This window comes from Diabrotica virgifera, chromosome 3, assembly GCF_917563875.1.
Source record: "Diabrotica virgifera virgifera chromosome 3, PGI_DIABVI_V3a".
Lineage (NCBI taxonomy): Eukaryota > Metazoa > Arthropoda > Insecta > Coleoptera > Chrysomelidae > Diabrotica > Diabrotica virgifera.
In genome coordinates this window covers 123,142,857-123,167,251 of record NC_065445.1, presented here as the reverse complement: position 1 = coordinate 123,167,251, position 24,395 = coordinate 123,142,857, and the positions used below count along the sequence as shown (strand labels likewise).

The window sequence follows — 24,395 nt, the reverse complement described above, 5'->3', positions numbered from 1 at the left end:
TGTATTCGAATATGTCAAATGTACCCATTATTGGACACCCCCAGTTTCTGGACATATTCAGTTTATATTGATAGAAAAAATTCAATTAAATATCGAAATAATATAAAAATAATATTGTACTAACATACAATTAATTAATATGTTCTTTTTATCATCCGTAACTTCACGCATATGCTCTTAAATAGACAAATCTTTGATCTTTAATAACTCAAAAAGTATTGATTTATTTTAATAACATGATATAACAAATTTTACTTAAAATTTGTCCCTCTATCGATTTGTGGGGTTATTTTTAATAAAATTGTTTTCACCCGCGGGAAGGGATGGTATTCACCACCAGGATAAAAGTGTAAGTTGGCACCAAATCAGTTTTATTACTTGAGGTATGCTCTAACTAGTCACCAATTTTCATGCAAATCGATGGAGGTTTAACAATATAGGAGATGAAAACCTTTAATGACTGCACTAACTTTCCCCTTTCATCTCTTACTCCTGTATCCACTGAGGTGTCAGCCTGAAAGGGGTCATAATTGTCAATATACAATGGACACATTTCACATGCCAAACTCCATATTACTTATGACGATAATTTTTCGGCTCTAGCTCTCCGTCTATTAGATTGAATAGTAAGGTTAACAGCAAATTCAAAATTATTTATATGCTCTAATTATTTAGATTGAATAGTAATGTTAACAGCAAATTCAAAATTATTCATATGCTCTAATTATAATGCATTATAATAATGCACTAAAAAAACATATAAACTCTTAATTATATCGTAAAAAAAACAACTCCTGTATAGGTCTGGATCTCGCGTATGAAAAAAAGTTGATTAATAGCAAGCTGAAAATTTGTTAATAGCTTAAGGGTGTCTAGTCGGACAAACTTTGATATATGGGAACACTGGAACAGGGGAAGTTTTAATTGTGGAACAGGTTAAAAATTTGGAACGGTCAGACCACGAAAATGGCACATGTATTTTGTCCGACAGAACAGACTTAAACTCTCCGAACAGAGATTAAACTCTCATGCAAAAATCAGACTGCTATTTATCACCAAATGGGCGTTTTAATGAGTGAAACATGTAGAATATGTCAAATGACAGGAATTATGACAGGTGATAAATAGCAGTCTAATTTTTGCATGAGAGTTTAATCTCTGTTCGGAGAGTTTAAGTCTGTTCTGTCGGACAAAATAAATGTGCCGTTTTCGTGGTCTGAACGTTCCAAATTTTTAACCTGTTCCCCAATTAAAACTGCCCCTGTTCCAGTGTTCCCATATATCAAAGTTTATCCGACTAGACGCCCTTAAGCTATTAACAAATTGTCAGCTTGCTATTAATCAACTTTTTTTTCATACGCGGGATCCAGACCTATACACCAGCAACGGCATCATTCAACACTAGGTTCAAATTATGGGATGCACAATGAACATAAGAAGCTGTTTTTCCAATTTCAGTTATGCGCCTTTGTACGCCTGAATATTTACCAATCATAACGCTTGCCCCATCACACCTCTTTCCTCTACAGTTGTGTACGGAAAGGTGCTTTGATTGCATAAATTTTAAAATTTAATTTACAAGACCTTCCGCACTTTGATCTAATATTATGCGAATAAATCCCAAAAAACTTCTGCTTTGGAAGGTGATTTATTTTTATCGAAAGTTATTTTTACAAACCGAAAAATAAAACTTAGCTGAACGTGTTTTGAAATATCTTAAGTGGTATCAAAAATTACTGAATAAAAACAACTGTTTTTAAAATTAAATTAATCAATTTGTTTTCAGTTTCTTGAGCCAGCAAATTTATAACTTCGTTTTGTATTTAGGGGCTCAGTAATTTGTTTTTAAGTTACTGTTTTGATCGATTAATTAAGCTAAAACAGGATCATATTTAGCTAGTAAATGAACCACCTACAAAAAATTATCTTTTTGGGATTCACTTTCATCTAAACTACCAACATGTCCACGAAACGCTAAATTGCACCCGGAAAGAGTAAAAGTACGTCAATTACCCGCTTCTTTAGTTCCTTCCAAATTCCCTATTTTGATGCTTATTAGGAAAATATATGTTTTGGTCACCAATTTAAAGAATGTAGATTAAGCTTGAAGGTTTTAAGGGGCCCCTCCTAACCTTGCGGGCCTCTCAGCTACGCCACTGGTTTAGAAGCCCTCTGAAGCATGGTGGACGCTCATGTATCTTAGAAATTGAAAAATGTCTGGTGTCGTTGCCGAGAATTGAATCCGGGCCCACCAGCTTGTTAAGCCAGTAACATAGCCACTGAACTACGGCCGCCAGCTTCAGAATACAACTTTCTCTATGATAATAACCTGTATTTTCAATATATATTTACGTTACTAAATTTTGTTTCCGGCATAATTCTTTTATTAAATTATATTTACACATTTTTTATTCCCTAGAGCCATAGAGTATTTATTTGCATAGTATATTAGACCCTATCAAACATTTTTCCATGGTCAATATAGTTATAGCGTTAATATTTATTAATCCCCTATATTTATTAATCAATGGTTATAGCGTTGATTGATAAATATAGGGGGAAGATACGAAACCATGTGCATTATTTTGTTCCCTTTAAAATCTGCCTGTATAGTGGCGCGCCTAGCGTAAATTTGTTGAAGCTAGCCAAGAACAAGCACTTATTCTACGTGGTCCGTATTCAAAATTTTAACGCACAGTCGCTATCATATTAATCTGTATTAATACCTGTATTAATTTTTTTTTCTGCAAAAACGTTGAAAATATAAATTGAATATAGAGTTTTTTTCACTAGTCTTGACCTCACAAGTAAATACTTTTCGAGTTATTTGCGCGTGAATATATTCATGTTTCAAAAAAAGTATATTTCATGAGGAAATGAGGAAGTATTTCGTCAAAAAAATATTCATGGCAAAAATACAGCTTATAAAAAAATGAAAAAAATGTTTTATATATGCCATATGAAGTCGTAGACTCAGTAAGAGCAGAGTTGTAGCTAATAAAAAGTAGGTTCTTATTCGTCAAATTCCAAATTGAATATATAACCAAAAAATTAAGTACTTTTCGGGGAAAACTCATCATAATTTTTTTAAATTGTTTAAAAACAGCTTTATTTTTTTAAGTTTCTAGTATCAGAAATAAAAGTTGCTCACAAAATAAAGTTGATCCCTTTTTTGTAAACAAAATCTTAAATATCACCTCTTAATTAGCATCCCAGATGAAATTAATCAGACCTATGAATATGACCTTTACACTTTGGAATATTTCGTATCACTGATAATTATAAAGTTATTTTGAAAAAAAGGCATTTTTCTGTCAAAACAAAAAAAATTACTGTAAAACTAAATTTACGATAAAACTTACAGATCATGACAAGGCGAAAACGGCGTGTCCTTTGGGAAAAATATTCCCATGAGATTTTTTTGCATAATCACATTCGTGAGACATCCCAGAATAAGGCTCAAGAAGTCGCCCACGTGAAAAGTGGTTCAATTTTTTTTAACAATTTTTTTTAATCAAATTGCAAAAATCAATATTTTTGGCTCGGACATTTTTTTTTGTAGGTTTTTTGGACCATTCTGGAAAAAAAAGGTCTCTTATTATTTTTCTCTAAAGTTGATCGTTTTCGAGTTATAAGCAATTTAAATTGAAAAAAAAAAACGAAAAATGACGATTTTCAAGGCTTAATAACTCGGTTAAAAGTTATTATTATAAAAGTCAGAAAGTGACTAAATCAAAGTTTAATGCCCTCCCTACAAGATCCTGAAGAAATTTTTGTCATTATTTTATTGCTAAGCTGTTATTTTTAAGTAATAATAATGAGCGCCATGCACGAGGTAGGCGGCCGTAAATGTGAGTGCAAGTAAGATGCACAATTGGACTGCCGGAGTGGCGTCTCTCTCGCACTCAGCATTTACGGCCGGCAACCACGTTCATGACGCTCAATATTATTACTTAAAAATAACAGCTTAGTAATAAAATAATGACAAAAATTTCTTCAGGATCTTGTAGGGGGGCATTAAACTTTGATTTAGTCAGTTTCTGACTTTCATAATAATAAATTTTAACCGAGTAATCCGAGTAACCCTTGAAAATCGTTTTTTCATTTTTTTCAATTTTAAATTGCTTATAACTCGAAAACGATCAACTTTAGAGAAAAATTTTTAGAGACCTTTTTATCCAGAATGGTCCAAAAAACCTACAAAAAAATTGTCCGGGCCAAAAGTATAGATTTTTGCAATTTGATTAAAAAAAATTGTTAAAAAAAATTTGGCCCACTTTTCACGGGGGCGACTTCTTGAACCTTATTCTGGGATGTCTCACGAATGTAATTATACAAAAAAATCTCATGGGAATATTTTTCCCAACGTACCCGCCGTTTTCGCCTTGTCCTAAGTAAAGTAACTTGTGAAGCGGTAACGATAATTTGATTTTATTCGTCTTGAGGCGCCAAACGAAAAACACAAACGACTTTTTTCTTTGATACATTTTAAATTGTGTTTTGATGTGATTTATAGCATCTCTTTCGAATTAAAAATTTTACGCAAGTTCCCCTTCAGAGGGTGATTTTCACGATTTTTTAAAACTAGGTTTTACAAAAAAAGGACCAACTTTATTTTCAGCGTAACTTGCTTACTTTTAATGCTAGAAACTTTTTTAAAAACAAAAATAAAGCTTTTTAAACACTTTAAAAAAGCTGCGATGAGTTTTCCCTGAAATGTACTTTATTTTTTTTGTTAGTTCACGTTGAAACATTCGATTTGGAATTTGACGAATAAGAACTTACTTTTAATTAGCTACAACTCTGCTTATACTGAGTATAAAGATTTCATACAAACGCCATTTTTTTAAGTGAAAAGCTTGATAGCTACTAGATAGTATTAGACTTATTGCTAGCTACCTAGCCCTATACAAAGTGACTTTAGAAAGTCCACATCTACATTAGAAAACCTAGTGGATATTGAGTAATTCATGGGTTATTTGGATGTGATCATGTATGTTTGGCTTATGGCTATCTTTTATTATACAGGGTGTCCCGAAAAGATTGGTCATAAATTATACCACAGATTCTGGGGTCAAAAATAGGTTGATTGAACCTCACTTACCTATATACAATAGTGCACACAAAAAAAGTTACAGCCCTTTGAAGTTACAAAATGAAAATTGATTTTTTTTCATATATCGAAAACTCTCAGAGATTTTTTATTGAAAATTGATATGTGGCATTTTTACGACAGCAATATCTTAAAAAAAAAATTAAGTAAAATTTGTGCACCCCATACAAATTTTATGGGGGTTTGGTTCCCTTAAACCCCCCCAAACTTTTGCGTACGTTCCAATTAAATTATTATTGTGGCACTATTAGTTAAACACATTATTTTTAAAACTTTTTTGCCTCTTAGTACTTTTTCGATAAGCCAGTGTTTATCGAGATATTTTGAATATTTGTCGAATCCACCACATATTTGTATATGGTTAAGTACGGTTATAGAGACCTGTTAATAATCTGAAAATTTATTTATAATTTACATTTTTAGGTATATTTTGAAAAAGAAGCTACATCTCGATAAAAGGTGACTTATGAACAAAAGACTAAGAGACAAAAGTTTTAAAAACACTGTGTTTAACTAATGGTACCACAATAATAGTTTAATTGGAACGTACACAAACATTAGGGGGGTTTAAAGGAACAAAACCCCCATAAAATTTTTACGTAAATATATTGAAAAAGAAGCCGCATCTCAATAAAAACTGGCTTATCGAAAAAATATTAAGAGGCAAAAAAGTTTTAAAAACGTTGTGTTTAACTAATGGTACCACAATAATGAATTAATTGGAACGTACACAAAAGTTTGGGGGGGTTTAAGGGAACAAAATCCCCATAAATTTTTTATGGGGTGGACAAATTTCACTATAATTTTGTTTTAAGATGTTCCTGACATGAGAATTATACATGTCCATTTTCAATAAAAAATCTCTAATAGTTTTCGATATATTGAAAAAAATCGATTTTCATTTTGTAACTTCAAAGGGCTGTAACTTTTTTTGTGAGCACATTTGTACTAAGGTAAGTTAGGTTCAATCGAACTATTTTTGACCCCAGAATGTGTGGTATAATTTATGACCATTCTTTTCGGGACACCCTGTATAACGCGTACCATTTGGGGATTAGATATTATAAGAATTCTATTAAGTTGTTCAATTCAAGGAAATATAAAATTTATTAATAATTTTCTATATAGACGAAATTTATTCGAATAAATAACGTTCTTTTAGACTCAAAAATCCAATTAAACGACATTCCTCAATGGTCTACTCTTAGTGTTGCACTTTTCCTTATTGCAATCAATCACATCGTTAAATCACTTAATCCACTACTCATTTACAAATTTAAGAATTGTTCAAACACTACTAGCTTAGAATTTTCTCCCACTAAAACGAAAACAGTAATCATCAGTAAAACTCCAAAGAAGCACATTATACTACCGAAAATCTACCTACAGAATTTGTTCTTCTTCTTTTTCTTTTATATAGGCAGTACTGCCCGTTTTTCTTCAACGGTGCCTTTCATTCTGTCCCTAAATTGTCATTCCATCTTTTCCTTGGGCGTTCTATACTTCTTCTGGCTATTCTTACTATCCTTGATTCAGACATCCGGCTTAAGCGTTGATTCCACTCTTCTTTTCTATTCTTTACCCAGGCATTTATATTGTCTATCCCACATATGCATTTGATTTCCTCACTTATTACCCTGTCCCGTAGTCCTTTTCCAGCAATCCTTCTTAAGATCTTCATTTCGTTGGTCTCCAGATGTCTTTGTGTTTTGCTTGTATCTGGTCTTGTTTCGGCAGTGTAAGTCATAACTGGTCTAATAACTGACTCATATTATATTCTGGCCTTTGTTTCCACTCTTAGGTGTTTGTTTTTCCACATATTGTGTTGTTTAGGCATCCGGCCGTTCTACTGGCTTTAATTATTTGGTCTTTAACCTCTTCTTCGATATTGTTGTCGGCTGATAGATTAATTTATTACTAATCCAAGGTATTTGAAAGTCATTACTTGTTGTATAATTTGATTGTCCAATTTGCATCTTATTGATTCTGTGGATATTACTAAGATTTTTGTTTTTTCAGGCTGATATTTTCATATTCATTTCTTTTATGTTAATGTTGAACTCATGCAGTATTCTTTGTAGGTCGACTTTGCACTCTGCTACTAACACGGTGTCATCAGCGCAACAGAGTTTTTTATCTCTTTATCGCCCATTTTGTACCCTCTTTTTTTCTTCACTTGTTTTATTATTGCATCCAACTTTATTTTAAACAGTATGGAGGGTTTAGTGAATCTCCTTGCTTGATACCTGTGTTTGCTTCTATGGGTTCTGTTATTCATTGACTTTCATTTCTATTTTATTTCTTACATGTATGTTTATGAGAACGATATACGGCAACTGGTAATCAAAGGAAAGATAGAGGGTAAGAGAGGTCTAGGAAAATATGTCATGGCTGCGTAATATTCGCCGAATGATAATAATGAAATTACTCTTAATAGAATAATGTAGGTAGTCCTGACTATCTAATATCTCACCTGACAATACAATCCACGGTGGACGCCTACGCAGAAATACAAGGCACCTTTAAGAAGTAAAGTTAATAATAAATAATTCAATAAGTATACTTAGTCACGATTTTCCCCCTAACTCGGAAAATATCGACCGCATGAAAAAACTTGGAAGAAATTGTAGGAAATCGCAACAACTTAAGTCCTTACCATTTTTTCGAAGAGTTTAAACTGGCCGAGCGGTTTACTTAGTCAATTTTATATTAAGTAAATACCGTTGCAATATCTCCAAACAAAATATACAATCATCAGAAGAGACTGTAATTAACGAAAATACCTACCTAATTTTTTATCGAGATTATGAGGCAAATAAGATAAATGTACAATATATAAAATCACCCAGTGAGTATTTTTCTCGTTAAATAATTTTTTTATTTGGAATATTCAATGATTTCTTTCAAGAATTCAAATTAAAAGACAAATTACAACTACAATTCTTGTTAATTTAAAAACGAGTTTAGAAAGTAATAGGTGCTAACTTCAATAATTATTTTAAAGATTGTCTGATTGTCATGATCATGCCACTATATTATCGTTGAATAGTTGAATGATAACTCAAATATAAATGAATGAAAAGAAATAAATACGTTCTATTATAATCCAGTCGGCCGACCCCAAATTCCGATAACCAAAGCTACCTGAATACGTCTCATCGTTGTCTCAGGTAAATTCAATCTCGTACCTAGAAAGCTGCTAACGCCATCTATTTCTAAAACCACTGGTGTCGTACATAAACGCTCGTTTAGTTTCGTATCTTCTCCCCTATATTTATTATCCCCTATATTTATTAATCAATGGTTATAGTACATAGATGAATTTTTCAGTTATGTCCCTTCTTAGACCAGGAAGGATCTGTTTTTAGGTGGATGTGAGATGTTCGGATTTTTGCGGATAAAGTTAGGTGATAACTTCGTTAATAATAATTGACTTATGCTCCTTCTCAAATATGCCCGGAACATTAATAAAAAAAAACAAATATTGAAAAATTTCAAAAAATTTCGTTTTTTTTCTACTTTCTTTGCTTTTAACTTTAAAACGATTTATTTTGGAACAAAGTCGTATAGGAATAAAACAAAGATAATTAAATTTTCTATCAGATGCGATTGGTTAAAAATGTCTTAATTTAACACCCTTGCTGCAAAATAGCAATAAATATAAAATAAGGGGGCAAAACAAGCCTGTCCTTATTCAATGTTTTTCCATCACTTAGGTTACACTTGGAACCTTCCTAATTCGCTTACAAAATTTTTGTAATGTGCTAAAACCGTTCACCAAATTTCATTAAAATTGACTTACTAGATTTTGCATATAGCCCTGTCGCCAGGGGGGTACAACGGCCTCCTTATTTCAGTTTTTTTTATGTATTTTGACCCGTAGAACACGAATTTTTTGGGTAACAGTTGATCTGGATGTCAATAAGTTTGTTATAAACAAAGAACTTGAGAAATTACATAACAGCGATTTTTCGCAAAACAAAACATTTTTTTTGGGTGATTCTCAGCAAAAAATGGTCTCACAAGTTTTTTTGTAGGATGCATAGTTTTAGAGATAAACGCGGTTGAACTTTCAAAAAATCGAAAAAGTGAAATTTTTGAACCCGAATAACTTTTGATTAAAAAATAAAATAGCAATTCTGTTTACTGCATTTGAAAGTTCAAGTCAAATTCTAGCGGTTTTGATTATTTACATTGCTAAAAATTAAGTTTTTATTTCTTAAACAAAGCCATAAACACATAGTGTTTCCCGTGCCCAATGCATGCGTTTTAATGTACGTAATCTACGTAGAAATTGTGTGTATGCGCGCCTACTCGTTCGATTTCAAATGGGAAATGCATTGAAAACATCATTCAATCACTATGTGTTTATAGCTTTGTTTAACAATAAAAAAATTAATTTTTAGCAATGAAAGTAATTAAAACCGATAGAATTTGACTTGAACTTTCAAATAAAGCAGAATTGCTATTTTATTTTTCAATCAAAAGTTATTCGGGTTCAAAAATTGCAATTTTTCGATTTTTTGAAAGTTCAACCGCGCTTATGTCGAAAACTATGCATCCTACGAAAAAACTTGTAAAAACATTTTTTGCTTAGAATGACCCAAAAAACACAAAACAATGTTTTGTTTTGCGAAAAATCGCTGTTATGTGGTTCCTCAAGTTCTTTGTTTATAACAATCTTATCGACATCCGGATCGACTGTTACCCAAAAAATTCGTGTTCCACGGGTCAAAATACATAAAAAAAACTTGGGTAAGTCCATCTGAATTAAGGAGGCCGTTGTACCCCCACTGGCGACAGGACTAATAACAATTTTGCAATCTAAACTTTTTTTAAAAAATTAAAATTTTTTAAAATCTTGCACAACAAGAAACTGAACATACAAAGATTTGTCAATTTTTTTACATATAAAGAAGCACTCCACCTATCTAATGCACTTTACAGAATTGAAATCGGATTATTTAAGCAGCCTCAGCAATGTTTTAAAGTTATAAACAATTTTTTGGCTTATAAACAAATTAGTGCTGTGTCCAGGAGGGGGTGCTACGGCCTCCTTAATTCAGATGGACTTACCCAAGTTTTTTTTATGTATTTTGACCCGTAGAACACGAATTTTTTGGGTAACAGTTGATCCGGATGTCGATAAGATTGTTATAAACAAAGAAATTGAGGAATTACATAACATCGATTTTTCGCAAAATAAAACATTTTTTTGTATTTCTTGGGTAATTCTAATCAAAAAATGTTCTTACAAGTTTTTTCGTAGGATGCATAGTTTTCGAGATAAATGCGGTGGAACATTCAAAAAATCGAAAAATTTCAATTTTTGAACGAGAATAACTTTTGATTAAAAAATAAAATAGCAATAAAATTCTGCTGACAGCATTTGAAAGGTTAAGTCAAATTATACCGGTTTTAATTATTTGCATTGCTAAAAATTAATTTTTTTATTATTAAACAAAGCTATTTGTTTATAAACCAAAAAATTGTTTATAATTTTAAAACAATGCCGAGGCCCCTTAAATAATCCGATTTTAATTCTGTAAAGTAGATTGTAAATTAGATTCAAGATCTAGATTAGATCTGTAAATTAGATAGGTAGAGCACCTCTTTATATGTAAAAAAATTAGCCAACTTCTAAATGGTCTACTTTTTGTTCAGAAAGATTTTAAAAAATTTGAACTTTTTTAAAAACATTTAGATTGCAAATTTATTATGCAAAATCTATTAGGTCGATTTTAATGAAATTTGGTAGACCATTTAAGTAAGTTATAAAGAATTTTCTAAGCGATTTACTAAGGTTCTAAGTGCCAATAAAGTGGTTAAGAAACATTGAATAACAACAGGCGTATTTTGCCCCCTTATTTTGTATTTATCGCTGTATTGCAGAAAAGGTAATATCTTAAGACATTTTGGACCAGTCGTATATCATACAAAATTCAATTATCTTTATTTTATTTCTCTACGACTTTGTTCCAAAACGAATCGTTTTAAAGTTATAAGCAAAGAAAGCAGAAAAAAATCGATGTTTTTCGAAATTTTTAAATATTTTAATTTTTTTATTAATGTTCCCGGCATATTTGAGAAGGAGCATAAGTCAATTATTATTACTGAAGGTGTCACCTAACTTTATCTGCAAAAATCCGAATGCCACCTCTCACATCCAAAAATACACGTTTTTTTTTACAGATTAGTCCTGGTTTATCTTTGAAGTAATCTTCTTTTTTAAGTGCCATCTCCGCGACGGAGGTCGGCAATCATCACAGCTATTCGGATTTTAGAGACGGCTGCTCTGAAAAGTTCATTTGATGTACGCAGCCACGATATTCTGCGTCTCCCTATGCTTCTTTTTTCTTGAATCTTTCCCAGCATGATCAATTGGAGCAAGTTGTATCTCTCTCCACGTGTAATATTATGTCCGAGATATTCCAATTTTCTTGTTTTGATGGTATTCAAGACTTCCATTTATTTATTCATCTTTCTTAGAACCTCTTTGTTTGTGACGTGTTCTGTCCACGATATTTTCAGAATTCTTCTGTACACCCACAGCTCGGATGATTCTAGTTTCTTCATTGATACAGCATTCAAGGTCCAAGCTTTCATTCCATAAAACAAAGTCGAAAAAACGTAGCACCTAGCCAACCTAACCCTTAGCTCCAACTTCAAATCTCTTGTGCAGAGCACTTTTCTCATTTTGTTTTGAAGTAATAGGAAAGAAAAAACGACAAAATGAAAAAAGACTGGTACGATCAAGATTGCGAAACGGAGAGACACTAAATAGCTCCGCCAGAATGACATGGATCAACAACCCGTCAGAACAAAATAGGGAAAATACAAAATAGCAAGAAACAAAGCTAACGCAACAAATAAAAAAAATTATTGGTGAAATAAAAAGCTAGAGAATATTGAAAAACACAGAAAAAATCATAAAATAAAACAATTTTTCAAAAAAGTCAGAGCAACAAAAAACACGCTCAGAATTAAAGGAGAAACATTTTTTAAAGACTAAAAGATCAGCAGAATGTGGGAAGAATACTACGGAAAAATGCTATTCACTACGGAGGAAACACACTACGATTAAGAAGTAGGACCAACAGTACAAGATAACGACGAAGCAGAAATTCCCACAGAAGTACAAAAAGAAATTAAAACTTCCGAAATGAAAAAGTAGCAGAAGATGAAATAACAGTGGAATTACTAAATTCGGAAGATTAGAATTACACAAAGAAATAAACAAGCTAATACAACAAATATGAGCACAAAACACACTATCAGATGATTGGAACAGAGGTGATATAGTGCCTATCTATAAAAAGGAGATCTGGAAGAGTGCAAGAATTACAGGACAATAACCCTATTAAGCACCACATATAAAATTCTAGCAAACATGCTTAGACAAGGCGAAAACGGCGGGTTCTTTGGAGAAAATATTCCCATGAGATTTTTTTGCTTAATCACATTCGTGAGACATTCCAGAATAAGATTCAAGAAGTCGCCCAGGCAAAAAGTGGTCCAAATTTTAAAAAAATTTTTTTTAATCAAATTGCAAAAATCAAAATTGTTGGCCGGAACAAATTTTTTTAGGGGTTTTGGACCATTCTGGATAAAAAAGGTCTCTTATAATTTTTCTCTAAAGTTAATCGTTTTCGAGGTAAAAACATTTTAAAATTGAAAAAAAAACGAAAATGGCGATTTTCAAGGCTTAATAACTCGGTTAAAAGTTATTACTATGAAAGTCAGAAAGTAACTAAATCAAAGTATAAAACCCCGCTAAGATCCTAAAGAAATTGTTGTCATTATTTGATTACTAAGCTGTTATTTTTAAGTAAAAATAATGATCGCCATGCACGTATTAGGCGGCCGTCTATAATGAGTGCGAAAGAGGCATAATTCAGGCAGTCCAATGGCGAATCTCACTCGCACTCGCATTTACAGCCGCGTCAATACGATCTTACCACTCATTATTAAGAATTAAAAATAACAGCTTAGTAATAAATTAATGACACAAATTTCTTCAGGATCATGAAGGGGGGCTTTAAATTTGATTTAGTCACTTTTTGACTTTCATAATAAATCATTTTTAACCGAGTTATTAAGTCTTAAAAATGGCCATTTTCGCATTTTTCAAATTTTAAATTGCTTATAACTCGAACACGATAAACTTTAGAGAAAAATTATAAGAGACCTTTTCTGCCTGGAATAGTCCGAAATATCTAAAAAAAAATTCTCTGCGTCGAAAATATTGATTTTTGCAATTTTATTAAAAAAAATTTTAAAAAAACTTGGACCACTTTTCGCGTGGGCGACTTCTTGAACCTTATTCTGGGGTGTCTCACGAATGTGATTATGCAAAAAAATCTCATGGGAATATTTTTTCCAACGAACCCGCCGTTTTCGCCTTGTCTAACTAAACATGAGACATATCATGCGGTGAACGAATATTAAGAGAATATCAGAACAGAAAACAAAAACAAGAAAGAACGCGATTTTGTTTTTTTTGCCCCATAACGTTTTCCCGCTGGGATATAGGTATAGGCATTGCCGCCTCATCGAAAGAAAACTTCTATCCTTCCTTTTCAAAATGACGTTTGGTAGAAGTCTTTATGATTCATAGTATTCGAGATACCATCTTTCAAAGTTCGCCACTCATCATTTTTAGGCCATTTTCCCCATTTTTCGCAAACATTACATCTAATAAATTTAATGTAGTAGATTGTAGGACTAATCTTACCAAGATATGGTTCTTCAAGTTTCTTCTAATTTTAACGATTTTTGCTAACTTTTATGGCTATTCTTTGAATGTCTCGTTTTAACTTAGTTGCTTGTACATTTAGGTTGTACACTGCTAAATAAGAAAGAAAGCTTATTTTTTCTACGAGCGTGCAAAAATGTCTACTTTCGCGCACGCATTTTAGTTTAGAAAGTTTTACTTTTCCGCACGCGTGCTACTTTTCCGCACGCGGTTTACTTTTCCGCACGCGGTTTTTACTTTTCCGCACGCGTATCCACCGTCATGGAAACCAAGATCGTCGTCATGCTAACTAATTATATTGAAAGTTTGGTTTTGACAACATTGTCAAAGAATTAAGTCAACTTTTTAACAATTTTATTGTTATCAAATACAAAATATGTAATTTTAATTATATTTATTTATTATTTACAAAGTTTATATTGAACGTACAACTGAATCCTACACTTTTTTCTTCAAATATGCTGTTAACTTAAAATAATCGCCTATATTGACATTTTTTTCAATTTTTAATACTGACGAGCATGGAATAGCGGGACCACAAAGTATTTGGTTTGCAGATTTTGGATAGACTAATAAAATAAGCCAAAAACACTTCTTCTTTTAAGCTATTTACACTTTTTTCTTTACACCAACTCATAAAAATATTGTATTCTTTCTTGTACCTGTTTGCTGATTTTTCCGGTAACAAATTAAGATAATTGACAACGTCGAGGATAGATGGAGGTAGTTCTTCGTCACTTGATGCCATCTAAATCACTGAATTATTTTTTAATTCGTAAGTAAAGATAAATTTTAAAGTGTGTGACGTGCTTCTTGACAATAATTGCTTTGTTTGACATCGTTGCTATGCCTTTAAAATATTAAAACCTGTACATAGCAGGTATTTAGGCACCGCATTGAATTTAATTCGGTGTTATTAGATCGTCGTCATGCTAACCAATTATATAGAAAGTTTGGTTTTGACAACCTTGTCAAAGATTTAATTTGTGTATGTAGGTATTTTTATATTAATTCAATTAATTGATTAAGATTTGGTCATTTTTAAATGCTCGTAGAAAAAATATTGTTCCTAACTCTTGCAGAAAGTCTCTTTTACGCACTCGACTGCTTGCCGAACTCCGCTTCGCTTCGTTCGGCAAACTGCAATCGCGTGCGGAAAAGTATGACTTTCTGCACTTGTTAGGAAAATAACTATTTTGTAATTTAAAATGGTCCATTGTAAAATACTAGCGCTAACGGTAACCATGATATGGTTCATCAAAGTGTGGTGCTTGCAACGATTTTTACTAACTTTTATTTTAATTTCTGTTTTCGGCCTATTTTTTATATCCTATTTGAATACGAAAAGAAAAATTTAAAAGAAGGTAAAGCCAATTCACCCCTTTAAATGAACATTGGATTGGCAAACAATGGCTTGTAATTGCAAAAAATACGAATGAAAGTGTGCGTTGCTATGCAAGTTTGTTAACAATGACTTTCAAAATAAAAAGAATAATGATTTGCATTTTTTTCCGTATACCTACCTACGTTAAAATCTGCTTTTTCAATTAAATAATTTTTATACATATACAATTTATAATCTTTATACTAGGTATTAATAATTAATACAACGCTCATATGGTATTCATTGATCTTGAGAAAGCATATGATAGAGTTCCTCGAGAGATTCTGTGGTGGGCACTCAATAAGAAAGGAGTCCCTGGCGAATATATAAAGATTGTGAGAGATATGTATGAGGGAGTAACGACTAGTGTTAGGACAGGTGTGGGAGAGACTGATAAATTTCAGGTGAAAGTAGGATTGCACCAAGGCTCGGTGCTTAGTCCTTATTTATTCTGATTAGTTTTGGACCAGATAATAGCGAAACTACAGTGTAGCATTCCATGGTGCCTAATGTATGCTGATGATGTAGTGTTAATAGGAAATAGTGAAAGAGACTTAGAACAAAAACTGGAACAGTGGAAACAAGCTCTGGAGGAAAAAGGTTTAAAAGTTAGTATGGGCCATTCCACGAACATACGCCTGTTTTGGATTACTTCGACAACGAATATTTTACTGTGCAAAATAAGAAGAACGAAAGTAAATTACAAATTACATTGTTGTTTATGGGAATAATTATTAGCGCCATTTACTTTCGTACTTCTTATGTTGCACAGTAAAATATTCGTTGTCAAAGTAATCCAAAACAGGCGTATGTTCGTGGAATGGCCCATAGGACAAAAACAGAGTATTTGAAATGTTCATTTAAAGATGGAGTTACTACAAATAAAATGGGACTTTGGATGGTGAAATGATTGTGAAAAGCAATAGTTTTAAGTACCTAGGATCGGTATTGCAGAGTAATGGAGATGCCTGCAGTAGAATTAGGGCTGGATGGATGAAGTGGAAAGAAGCGAGTGGTGTTGTGTGACAGAAAAATTCCAATGAAGCTGAAGGGAAAATTCTATAAAACAGCCATAAGACCGGCTATGATGCACGGAACTGAATGTTGGGCAGTGAAAAAGAAAGAGGAACCACGAATGCATGTGGCGTAAATGAGAATGCTTAGATGGATGAGTGGAGTGACAAAGAAGGATAAAATTAGAAATGAGTATATTAGGGGAAGTCTAGGTGTGGCACCAATTGATGCCAAAATGAGAGAGCATAGGTTAAGATGGTTTGGTCACGTTCAACGTCGACACGTTAATCACCCAATACGAAGAATAGTTGAAGTGCAGATTTCTGGAAGGAGTAGGAGAGGAAGACCAAAGAAGACCTGAGGGGAGACGATAAGGCAGAAAGGAGATTAACAATGATATGACCCAAGATAGAATTGTGTGGAGAAATGAAATTAGGGAAGTCGACCCCGCATAGGGATAAGGCAAAGAGAATAATGATGATACTAGGTAATTATTTTTGAGTCTAATTCATTTGACTAACTTTAAATTTCATTACCAATAAAAAAGCCAGCTATTATTAAGGGGATAGGTGCAAACTTTCGGCTCCAATGCTACTTAAATGCATTCATTTTTTTCGAATCTTGAGAAAACTAATAATAGTGGAGTCAATGAAGGTTTTCACCTCCGATTTCGTTGAACCTCCATCGATTTTCATGAAAATTGGTGCGTATGTAGAGGATACCTCAATAACCAAAGGTGACATGGTGCCAACTTGCGCTTTTACCCTGGGGGTGGATGCCACCCCTTCTCGGGGGTGGAAATTATTTTATTAAGAATAATACCACTAATCGATAGAGGGATAAATTATAAGTAAAATTTGTTATATAAAGTTATTCCAATAAATCAATAGTTTTTGAGTTATTAAAGATCAAAAGTTTTGATTTTTCCTGAAAAAAATCCATGTTTTAAAGCAGTTTTTCACAAATAACTCAAAAACCATAAGTTTCTTCAAAAAAGTTGTTGTTACCAAAATCGAAGATAATATAAAAATAAATAAGCTCCTTATTCGAAAAATCCTTTATTACATATACAAAGTGAGTTATATGCAATTGAATGTATATTTTTTTTCCGCGAGTACTCAAATCTTAGTATTCAAGCTTAAATAACAGGAAAACGATGCACTTTGTTAAATAGAGATACTAAACATTTTAATAAAGTACTTAAAGGTAACTATCAAAAAGCTATATAAGAAGTCGATAGCATCAAAATTAAGCAAGTTATGATGGAAATAAGAGGACCCTTTCAGATTTTTTAGGGAAGAATGGAAAATGAAACCTACGTCATTTCCACAAAAATTAAAATTTATAGTAACCCATTTAAAACTTTATTTATTTTAACATGAGTAATAACTTCAACAATTTTGACCGGTTTAGAATGCATATTTTTGAAAAAAAATACGATTAAAAAAATTAGAATTTTTCAAATTTTCGTGAATTTCATTTTCTTTTGATAATAACTCCAAAAATACTCAGATATACTTAAAAAATGGCAGAGAACAAAATTTTAGTTTTAACTTTAGTTAAGCTTTTCCTTTTTTTAATATTTTTTTACGACAAAAAATAACCGAGATAGAAACATTTAAAACATAAATTTTACTGCGAAAACCATGTAACCGGGGCCTTTTCACCTTGTATTTAAAAAAAATAAAGGATTTACAAAATTATGTTTAATACAGTGTTATAGACCTTTTACTTAGCTTTGTAATGGTTTTTAGATAATTCTCATATTTCAAAAATTAACGGAGTTATTTAAAAAAAAAACCAATAACATTTTCTTTGAAAAAATTTTATAGCGGAGATTTTGTATGTATACAGGTTGTGGGAAGTCCAATTAGTCGTTTGTTGTAGGAGATATGAAAAAAATTTATTTAGGTGAGATTGGGGCATAGATAATATCAGAATTTAAATACATTTCCTAATATACAGGGCCACCCATATTGACAGGGTGAAACAAAATTTTCTTTTGTTTAATGGAACAGCCTGTATATTTTTACATATTTGGATTCTCCTCTATGTTTTATTTCTTAAAATATCAGGTTTTGTGATGTTACACGAAGTAGGTTAAAAGATAATTCCGTTTTTTTTTTAAATTTCATAGCAATATTCACCCCCTGTATAATTGTAGTGATTTGACATCAGAAAATCAATTTATGTTCAAGTGATTTTTAATATAGTCTATTATTGTTAAAAATTATTAATCTAGCAAAACGTTTAATTTTAGGTAATACAGGGTTGGTCGAAACTGAATGAGTGTTTTCTCAAAGTTTGAGAGTATGAGTTTTCTCAAACGGAGCAGCTTGTAATGCCTGTAATGAGCATTGTAATGAAATGCTATTGTATGGCACTTTATTATTTCCCACCCTGCCAGTGAGAACTGAATTTATTTTTGAAATTCCTAACTTCATATCTTAAATTATTTTAAATATTGTAAACGATTAAAAAACAATCAAATTAAATTGAAATGAATAACCAGTGTATATCTTCCACATTTACTTCATATTTAACGTAGCCTGTACCATAACATTGCACAGATTATTATCCCTGTATAGCAACGATATACCATGAATGTGAATTCATACTTGAGAAATATCCTATATCCAGTCTCACAAAAAAAGGGATTCCTCAAACATAATATATATGCAGACAAAATCAGCCAAAGTGATTTGCGATATCTAATGAAAGGTATGTTCCGTTTGTTTGTAGAATTATATTTAATTAGATTTGCTTTAATTACTAAAATAAATAAATTTTCAATTATATTTTATGCATTTGTGGAAAAGGAAACCTAGCATTAGTGGCCACATTTCTATAACGGCCAATTGTTTTCTATTTTTAGTGGCCGTTATTGACAGGTTTTACTGTACCAATAATATTTTATTAAATTATGAAACATTATTTAAATAAAAAATGTATAAACTTGATAAAAGAAAGTTTGCTTAGAATTTACTCCTCTATCTAATTATGGGGTTATTTTTAATAAAATAGTGTTCACCCATGAGAAGGGGTAACATCCACCCCCAGCATAAAAGCGCAAGTTGGTACCACATCACTTTTGTTTCTTGAGGTATGCTCTAACTACTTACCAATTTTCATGAAAATTGATGGAGGTTCAACGAAATCAGGGGTGAAAACCTTCAGTGACTGCCTTTTTCGAAATATAAAAGAATAATTTTTTCGCGATTGTCAATTTGCTAATTTCCTAATTTTTGGTTGCTATAAAGTTTGAAAAATAATAAAAATTATAAATCATGCACATAAACGTAAAAAAATATTTATTTTACTTAATTAAACGAGATTGCTTGAGCCAGAATGCTGAAATCTGCATTTTTATCATTAAAAAAAGGTGGATTTCACCCCTAAAATGCAGAAAGCGCAACTTGGTGCCATATCACTTTTGTTTTTTGAGGTATCCTCTAACTACTTAACAATCTTCATGAAAATCGATGAAGGTTCAAGAAATCGTGGGTGAAAACATTCAGTGACTACACTTTCAGAAATATAGAAGAATAAGGTTTTCGTGATTTTCGACTTGTTAATTTTCGGATTTTTGGTTGCTATAAGGTTTGAAAAATAAAAAAAAATGTAATTCATGCACATAAATATAAAAAAAATATATTTATTTTTCTTAATTAAACGAGATTACTTGCGCCATAATGCGGAAATCTGCATTTTTTACAATTTAAAAAGTAGGGGTGTATTGCACCCCTAAAAGGCAAAAGCGCAAGTTGATGCTATATAACTTTTATTTGTTGAGGTATCCTCTAACTACTTACCGATTTTCATGAAAATCGATGAAGGTTCAACGAAATAGGAAGTGAAAACTTACAGTGACTGCACTTTCAGAAATCTAAAAAATAATTTTTAAAAAAGGGGTGTATTTCACCCCTAAAATGGAAAAAGCGCAAGTTGGCACTATGTCACCTTTGTTCCTTGAGGTATCCTTTAACCACTCACCAATTTTCATGAAAATCGATGGAGGTTCAACGAAATCTGAGGTAATAACTCATATCCACCTTCATTGACTCCACTATAAGTATTTTTGAAAAATTTAAACGCAGAATGAAAGAGTTCGTCATTACCGAGGGCCGAAAGTCCCTCGAATGTTATTTTAATAAGTTACAGGGGTTAAAAAAAAAGAGAAAATTTGGTGTGATTTTTAATTTCAAATATCTCATTCAAAAGAAACTTTTTGTTTATTCTAAGGGACTTTCGACCCTCAGTAATAATTTAGTATTTCATTCTCCGTTTAAATTTTTCAAAAATATTAATTAGTTTTTTCAGGATTCGAAAAAAATGAACACCATGTCCGTGGTGATATTTTCAAAATCGAACATTCGCTATCTTTGTCATACAACGCACTCAGCCGAACAGAATGTGCTGTCAAGACAGTGACAAACAAAAGCTACTAAATATTTGGGCTTCATGAATAATTTGAGTTGTTTATTAAATATATTGATAGTGTATTTGATAAATAATTGATTTAAGAAGTGAAATTAATAAAAAGTTATTTATTGTTTATTATTTATGGAATATCCAAGCAGAAATACACTAGGATATATTCTGTGACTCAAGTATTTTGTTGTTAAAGACGTTCAAAATGTATCAAAGCGTTCCATAGTAACAATATATTATTAAAAAAAATCACTATCACTTTTCCTCTTTTCTCAATTATATATTAGTTTTTATTAGTATATAAAATATGGAAATCACTGAATACATAGTTAGTGAAAAAATAATCATATTAATCAACTAAATTAATAATTTAAGGGGTTATACAAGTAACAGTTATCCAAAAACATTCAAAAGCCATCACTAAGTTTTTTTATGGCATAGACTGGGTGTCATTTAGCCAGTTAAAACTTCTTTAGTGATGACAATGTCATTGTCAACTAATGTTTATATCTCCTGCAACTTCCATACCAATGAGAACTTTACTACACGTAATTTACCGTGCAAAGAAAGAAAAAGTAAAGATAGCCGTAAAATATTTGCGCCTACCCTCTTAATGAATTAGGTTAGGTTAGGTTGCGCCCACGCTCTTAATCATTAAAATGGAATCATATTAGCTCAATTTATTTTTTTGATTTTCAATGTTCAGTAGTTTCACGTCTATAGCTCTAAGTCTAATAAATTGATATAAAAGTTTTTTATTCAATTCTGTAATATTCAAACATTCTTTCAGCATTGAATATTTTTTCAGGCCCGGCCCCAGGGGTGGGCGAACTGGGCGCGGCAAATTTTAGAGGACACCAATTTTTGAAATTGAAGAAATAATATATTATTTTTTAAATATTATAAAAAATCAATATTATGAACAAGAGCCTCAAACACGCAACTGTAAAAACGAGAATTAAATAAGTGAAACGATAACAATTATTGTAAGGTTGATTCGACGGGAAATCGACAACACCGCCTTCTTCTTCATCGCATAAGAATAGTGGGATTAGAACTACCCTTCACCATACCTCCCTCCCAGGATTGTTTTTATGGTTCTGATGCAGTAGCACCGACTGATAACTGATATCTATTGACTCACGCTTTTCGTATAGCTTGTTACCAAGTTTCCATAGATCATAGATGTGCTGTTAACAATTTTATTGTGTTTTTATATTTCGTTTAATTGTATAGGCTTGTAGGTATTGTGACGATTTACCGAGAGCAAATAACAGGGTCCGTCTCGACAGCTCGTTACGTATGGAGACATCTGGAAGGATGACTCATCAGACGAGCGAGGAAAAGATTTCTCGAGAAAGATCGTCTACGCGTTACTAAAGTTGGGCGGTTCCGTTTTTCTGGAACGTTCAAGAACATGGCTTGTATTTTTGTATTCAATACAAATAAGGATGTAATTTTTAGGAGTAGTTAGTCTGTAAAATAAATTCGTCTGTAACTTGTACAAATAAATTCGTATAAACGAACCGAGAGTATTATTTTAACCGTAAGCAAGCTACAGTATTTTACTGTGTTTAATTTTTAAATTAGTTTAGATCAATTGTTGTACAGTGTAATTTCCGTACCGTTGTGTGCCAGAATACTATTAAGTGTTTAGTGTTATTAAAAATAATTGTGTGAGTGCAATAATGGATGGTAGAAAACGTTTTTCTGGTAGTCAGTACAGGAGAAAGAGAGCATCAGAGAAGGAGATTAAAACAAACAGACTTAAAATTTCCTGACAATATTGCTCAACCTAGAGAACATACAGCTGCTATCGCGCGCTCCCTTTGAGTCTGAGAACATTCACCCAGACCTAGGCCTATCATCAGCATCCACGTCAGCTGCCGCCCCCTATCAGTCCATCGACAGTCATCTAGGACAATCTACGTCAGCTACTGATGCCACTACTACCGTCACAGGAAACAATGTTATTACTGATTATGATCCAGCAAAGTGGCCCAATAAAATTCAATGAATTTGTTAGAGCAACTTTGCTAACAAGAGGCCTCCGCCAAAATTATCCACTGTAGAGGCTCAGTTGTGCCCGAAATATAATTCAGATCGTAGATTTACAACTAACTACTACAGTTACAAAATGTGCAATGGTCAAACTGTTGAGAGAAAATGGTTAATTTATTCTAAGACAAATAATTCTGTGTATTGGGTTTTCTGTAATAGCTATTTGTATAACAAGGGAGGAAAGTGCTACTTTTCCTCCCGAGAATGAAGTTTACTGCCCGACGCGTAGCGGAGGGCAGTAATCATTCAAGGGAGGAAAAGGCACTTTACTCCCATGTTACACATATGGTTTTTCCACCTTCCTCAAATAACAAGACATTTTTTCATTTTTACTTAATTTATTTATGTAACTAACCAACAAAATTTATTAGAACTAAAACTAACAAGTACGTACAATATAACTGTCAACTGTCAAATATAAGTCAAATTATTAATGTAAACATTGCTTAATCAGAATAACAATTTACTGTTTTTTACCATTCTGCAAAATACAGAGTGTTTTTAAATAAACGTTAAAATGTATAGATACTTACGTAATAGAAAATAGATATTGTACAGGGCGTCAATAAGTTATATTTCATGAATGAAATACCATGACGTCACTTTTACTTTTCTTCCCTAGGGTGGAAAAATATTTTTCCACCTACCTCTACCGAAAGTATACTTTTCCGGACCTGATTGTAGGGAGCAAAGTTGTACTTTTCCTCCCTAGGGAGGAAAAGTAAAAGTGACGTCATGGTATTTCATTCATGAAATATAACTTATTGACGCCCTGTACAATATCTATTTTCTATTACGTAAGTATTTATACATTTCAACGTTTATTTAAAAACAGTATGTATTTTGCAGAATGGTAAAAAACAGTAAATTGTTATTCTGATTTAACAATGTTTACATTAATAATTTGACTTATATTTGACAGTTGACAGTTATATTGTACCTACTTGTTAGTTTTAGTTCTAATAAATGTTGTTGGTTAGTTACATAAATAAATTAAGTAAAAATGAAAAAATGACTTGTTATTTGAGGAAGGTGGAAAAACCATATGTATAACATGGGAGTAAAGTGCCTTTTCCTCCCTTGAATGATTACTGCCCTCCGCTACTCGTCGGGCAGTAAACTTCATTCTGGGGAGGAAAAGTAGCACTTTCCTCCCTTGTTATACAAATAGCTATTTCCTAACTAGTGCGGAAAGTGATACTTTCACGCACGAGACAATGTCAAAATTAAATTTACAGAAAATGGACATAATAATTGGAAAATATGATCGAAGCTTTGTCAGTCACGCTAAGTCTCCAGCCCATCTACAGTCACAGCAAAACTGGGCAGAACCAGCAATTTGACAAGAATCGGACAAAACTATACATCAAGAAACACAAAAAGTTCTAAATTCAGAAACTCGTCATTAGAAAAATGTAATAGAACGACTTATATCAGTAATACAGATTTTAGCACAGCAGTCTTTTCCATTGAGGAGTGATTCTGATAAACTTTTTCATCACAACAATTGGTAATCTTTTAAAGCTTGGAATATTTGACCCATTTTTGTCCCGTGTTTTAGCCATTCACTCAATTGAGTCGTGAACAATGCTGCTAAAGCCTCACACTTTCCAGTTCCTTTCTTTTCCTTAGTGGCA

The 24,395-nt window shown here is 32.2% G+C and overlaps 1 protein-coding gene across 1 annotated transcript in view; it reads right to left on the bottom strand.

Moving 5' to 3' along the window:
• The window catches only part of LOC126881288 (protein melted), a 141,758-nt gene that overhangs the window by 105,503 nt on the left and 11,860 nt on the right, over window positions 1-24,395 (bottom strand). The gene's annotated exons all lie outside the window — the stretch shown is intronic.